Consider the following 6,000-nt stretch of genomic DNA (forward strand, 5'->3'; position numbering starts at 1 on the left):
TTATTTAATATCTTGTCAAGCCTCTGGCTGAGCTGCTTCGGTCAATGGATACAAAATTCTTGATATATATATATATATATGTCACGTTTCTGGATGAGTGAGCCCTTGGACCTCGTTGGAACAGCACTGACTGTCTGCCCAGGGGGCAGGAAGACTGTACTACTACTATTACTTAACATTTCTAAAGCATTACCAGGGTTGCTCAGCGCTGCACAATTAACAAAGAAGGACAGTCCCTGCTCAAAGGAGCTTACAATCTAAAGGACAAAAAGTGCAGTCAATCAAGATTGAGGCAGTCTAGATTTCCTGGATAGAGGTACAATGGTTAGGTGCCCAAAGCGACATTGAAGACGTGGGCTTTGAGCAAGGATTTGAAGATGGGTAGGGAGGGGTAGGTGAGTCCCTGCAGAAGGAATTGCTCCAGTAGAGGCATCAAGGAAAGCAGGAAAGTGTATCCCGAACTGGAAACTGACAGTGTGTTTGAAGCAGAAGCTATGCTGGAGCTGGAACCAGGACTGGAAGCAGGAGCTGTGCTACATCCTCAGGCATAGGGTCAATGGCTGGCGGTAAGGTCGCAGACCCAAAATGGATGCGCGGCAATTTTGATTTTGCCGCACATCTGTTTTGGCAAAAATGTTTAAAAAGGCCTTTTTTACAGGTGTGCTGAAAAATGGATTGGCACAAGTCGGTCTTTCTCTGTTCCCAGGTGAGGCAACTAGGGAAAATGATCTATGCTTTCTCCTGACATGTGGGGCTCCCTCAGCTAAGAATCTGGGTTGTCCCCTCCTTTGGACCTTATCTTCTCCGCCGGTACCCCCCCCCCCCCCTCTCTGTTCCCTTATCCCCTTCTTCACAGTATCCATGGCGGTATGTACTGCATCAAGTCAGTGTTTCTCTGTTTCTCTGTTCCCAGGTGAGGCAACTAGCTGTTTTTCAATATTATATGATTTATAGCTCCTTTATGGGATTTCTTCCTTGCTTTTGCGCGATGCCGTCAGTCCATTTAATACCGTGATTGATCGAACCCGGTGGAGGGACATGGTTTTGTCAGGGTGATGTTTTCACACAAGAATTTTGCAGCCAGAGGTCATGATGTTTGCACCGTGTCCCACGCAATGTGCCGCTTCTTTATCGCAAACCACGGTGATTGTTAAGACAGCTCTCTCCCCACATTTTAGACACCAGACCATGATATAGTATGAATAGTAGTATTGTATGTCTTGCAAGCACTTTATCTTTATATTTATCATGCTTGGTGTTTATATCATTTCAGGTTCTTTTATTTTGATAAGAATCCTGGATTGTTACAGTTTTATTTATTTTTTTAATAGAGTGGACTGACAATACACTAATACATTTTGAGTAACCGCTCATGTTATTTCTGCTGTCCTGTTGGTAAGCCTTGTTTTCCTTTTACTTTTCTGTGGTCTCACCACCATGTGGATGTTGCTGTTTTATATTCTGTTACTTAGTTTTTATTATCACACATTAACCACCTATTTCACATTTCACTTTAATGTATGTCAGTAGACCTTCACATTCACTTCAGTTTACTTCATAGGTACACATGTTCACCACAATGAATGTCACATTGTATCAGGGTGTATTTATGTCTCTGTTTTCTTGTACACATGTGTTATTCTCTATTGAATTCTGTTTATTCTGGATTTTGGTCACAGTACAGTTTTAATGTTGGGCCAGAAGGCTGCTAGGCTGCATAGAGAGGGGTATCACCAGCAGAAGAAAGGAGGTTTTGATGCCCCTCTACAAGTCGTTGGTGAGGTCCCACTTGGAGTACTGTGTTCAGTTTTGGAGGCCATAAAGGTGGTAAATAAATCTTAATAAATAAATAAATAAAGATGTAAAAACACGTGAAGCGATGCAAAGAAAAGCTACAAGAATGGTATGGGATTTGCGTTGCAAACTTTATGAGGAGAGACATGATGCCCTGAACATGTATAACTTGGAGGAAAGGAGAAACGGGGTGAGATGATACCTTGCAAATATTTGAACGTCTGTATTAATTTGCAAACAAACCTTTTCTGGAGACGAGAAGGCAGTAGAACTAGTAAATCTAGACTGAAAGCCCACCTCTTTAACGTTGCTTTTGACTTGTAACCACTCGCCTCCACCTACCCTCCTCTCCTCCTTCCTATACACATTAATTGATTTGATTTGCTTACTTTATTTTTTGCCTATTAGATTGTAAGCTCTTTGAGCAGGGACTGTCTTTCTTCTATGTTTGTGCAGCGCTGCGTACGCCTTGTAGCGCTATAGAAATGCTAAATAGTAGTAGTAGTAGTAGTAGACATAAATTGAGGTTGAAGGGGGGCAGACTCAGGAGTAATGTCAGGTGGATACGTGGAATGCCCTCCCACGGGAGGTGGTGGAAATGAAAACAGTAATAGAATTCAAGCATGCGTGGGATAAACACAAAGGAATCCTGTTTAGAAGGAATGGATCCAAGGAATCTTAGTGGAGATTGGCTGGCAACAGCAACGCCAGTTATTGGGAAGCAAAACCAGTGCTGGGCAGACTTCTACGGTCTATGCCCTGATCGTGACTGAATAGATATGGATGGGCTAGAGTGTAAATTTGAAGGGGCTTCGACATTAACTTCAGAACTCTTCTACAGTCTGTACCCTGAGATTGGCAAAGAGAAATCAAGCTGGGGTATACATATAAAGTATCGCATACCATGTAAAATGAGTTTATCTTGGGCAGACTGGTTGGACCCGTACAGGTCTTTATCTGCCATCATTTACTATGTTACTATGTTATATGCATATCCTTATCTACTAAAAGCTTTTAACAAAGTTCACAGTCAGTAAATGTTTAAGCTGTTTTGTATAGTATCTTGCCCTAGACATGACATTAACATTGGTCAGCAAAAATACATGTTTTGTTCCATTCTCAAGATGCCCCTCCTTCTCCATGACCTTAAGCAAGCTTCCATAACCGTCTCCACCCCCACAGACATCTGTGTCTCAGTAAAGGGCCCACTTTCCCTTCTCCCATCACTTGCCCAACAAATCACACTAAATGCGTAAACGGGTCCAGTCTAGTCAGGAGGAGTGTAATTGGCCATAGTTGTGATGATAGTTGAATAGATTTGATGTTATAACTATATTGAAATTATGTTACCCATATTTTGATATCCTATTTGACTGTTGACTGGAAGATAAAGGAGCTTGAACAGGAAGGTATATTTAAATATCTAGGGCTGGAGGAAGGAACAACTATCGAGCAGAAATCGCTGAGAGCAAAATTCAGTAAAGAATATTATAAGAGATTAAGGGGCTCATTTTCAAAACAAAAACATCCAAAAAATGTCATTTAAGGTGGCAGAAGGACGTTTTTCTCTCAAAAATGTCCAAGTTGCAATTCTGACGCCTCAGTTTTGCTTCACAGTTCGCCCATATTTCAAGGGGGCATGTTGGGGGCATATTTTGGGTGGGACATGAGCAACACCGACAGAGAGACATTTTTCTACAATATTGGAACAAAATGAAAATGTCTAGGGTCAGAATTAAGACTTTTTGGCTAGACCCGTTTCAATCAAGACTATGTGACCACAAGGTGCCTTAAATGACCACTGAAGTAATAAAGGCATAAACCCTCCTTATTCCCCAATGGTCACTGACTCTGTCCCATCCCCTAAAGCTGTGAATAAAATAGTACACACCAGCTTCTACTGATAGCTTCAGATGTTATGGCCAGTCCTAGTAGAGCAGCAAGGAGGTCACTGCAACAGCCTAGTGGTTGGTGCAATGGACTGTAGAGAGGGGGACCCAGGCCCATATCCCACTCTAACTGGTAAACTTGCGGAGGAATGTGTTAACCCTTCAAAACCCAACAAAAACCTATTGTACACCACTACAATAGTCCTATATATAGGTTTTTGGTGGATTTTGGACAGCTCATCATTCAAGAGGGCCATGCTGAGATGTGTACCCAAGTTTTATTGCTCCAGGAACTGACAAGATAGGAAACAAACCAACTATTATAAAAATAAAGGCTATTTACAAGCAAGTGAAACTGACAATAGATAAAAACATGATTAATGTCACGATTGTGGCCGTGACCCCTCTTTTGACTCACCTTTTCTGCTGGTCAGCTATTGAGCTGACATCTGTCTGTATTGTTATGTTTGTCCTGTGTGTTCCAAGCCTCACTTTGGTGTTCAGAGTGTAGGGTTTCTACTTCCTGTGTGTTCCAAGCCTCACTTCGGTGTTCAGTGTGTATTTCCTGTTCTCCATGGACAGTGGGATCATCTAGCCACACAGTTGAAGTGACGTCAGGGTGACGTTACGGACCCGGGCTTGATTTCTTAATTAGGGTGCCTGTGTGCACTTCTGCCTTTAGCCTTAATCCGTTGTTTGTCAGCTTTGTGTTCTGCCTAGTCTGCCTTGCTTGTTCTAGTCTCCTCTACCTTAGCTTCTGCCACTGTTCTGTTGTTTGTCTGTGTGGGTCAGCTTTGTATCCTGCTTGTCTCTGCCCTGGTTGTCTTCAGCTATAGTCAGCTTCTGTTCCCCTTCTGTTTGTATCTGCCCTGTCTTCAGCTTTGGTTCTGACCCTGCTTGTCTGTCTTTTCCCTGGTAGTCTTTAGCTCCAGTCCCTTTCCTGCTTGTTTCCGCTCTGTGTGCTCCTGTTTCTGCCAAGCTTGTTTGGAAATCCTGAATCCTAGATCTGTTTGACAGAAAATATTTGTATTATTTTGACTTATAAACCACTTGTCCCTGAAACATGCTCAAACAACATAGTAACATAGTAGATGACGGCAGAAAAAGACCTGCATGGTCCATCCAGTCTGCCCAAGACAAACTCATATGTGTATACCTTACCTTGAATTTGTACCTGTCCTTTTCAGGGCACAGACCATATAAGTCTGCCCAGCAGTATTTCCCGCCTCCCAACCACCAGTCCCGCCTCCCATCACCGGCTCTGGTACAGACCGTATAAGTCTTCCCTCCCCTATCCTCGCCTCCTAACCACCACCCCCTCTTCCCCCCAACTGCTCCGCCACCCAATTTCAGCTAAGCTTCTGAGGATCCATTCCTTCTGCACAGGATTCCTCTATGCATATCCCACGCATGTTTGAACTCCGTTACCGTTTTCATCTCCACCACCTCCCGCGGGAGGGCATTCCAAGCGTCCACCACCCTCTCCGTGAAGAAATACTTCCTGACATCTTTCCTGAGTCTGCCCCCCTTCAATCTCATTTCATGTCCTCTCGTTCTACCGCCTTCCCATCTCCGGAAAAGATTCGTTTGCGGATTAATACCTTTCAAATATTTGAACGTCTGTATCATATCACCCCTGTTCCTCCTTTCCTCCAGGGTGTACATGTTCAGGTCAGCAAGCCTCTCTTCATACGTCTTGGAACGTAAATCCCATACCATCCTCGTAGCCAGGGCCGTGCCAAGGGTCTCTGGTGCCCCCCTGCAGACTATCAGTTGGCGCTCCCCCCCCCCCCCCCCCCCCGGTTTGGCACAAGATGCAAAGGAAATAGGAGCTGAAAGATGGAGTGCATCTTTGTGGGATTGCTGAACAAATAAAGGGTTTACAACCACTTAGCTTTATGTTTCAACATTTTTATTGATGAGGAAATAAACATGGTATAACAGATACCATAAAATATAAAACTTCAACAGTACAATGGAACATCACATATAAGTATTGAACAGACCATCATCAAATTTTTATACTTTTCCCCCTCTCCGCTGTATGTGCCAACCAATATTGGGGATAGTGTGTTTAAACTTCAGACCATGTGTACTTCCAAGGCAACTCACAGTAGGTTAAGGAGCAAACTTCACCCCCGTGGACTAAGTCCTTGTATATATCGGCCTCATATTGACATTAACTGTTTTTTTCTTTTCGGGGCTCCCTTACAACCACTTAGCTTTTCGTGCTTTCATGTTCACGAAATTAGTAATTAAATCTTTGATATCTAACTGGGCACATATATCATTCTCAATAGCAATCATGGCAAGGCTT

This window comes from Microcaecilia unicolor, chromosome 2 (assembly GCF_901765095.1).
Source record: "Microcaecilia unicolor chromosome 2, aMicUni1.1, whole genome shotgun sequence".
Taxonomy (NCBI): Eukaryota; Metazoa; Chordata; class Amphibia; order Gymnophiona; family Siphonopidae; genus Microcaecilia; species Microcaecilia unicolor.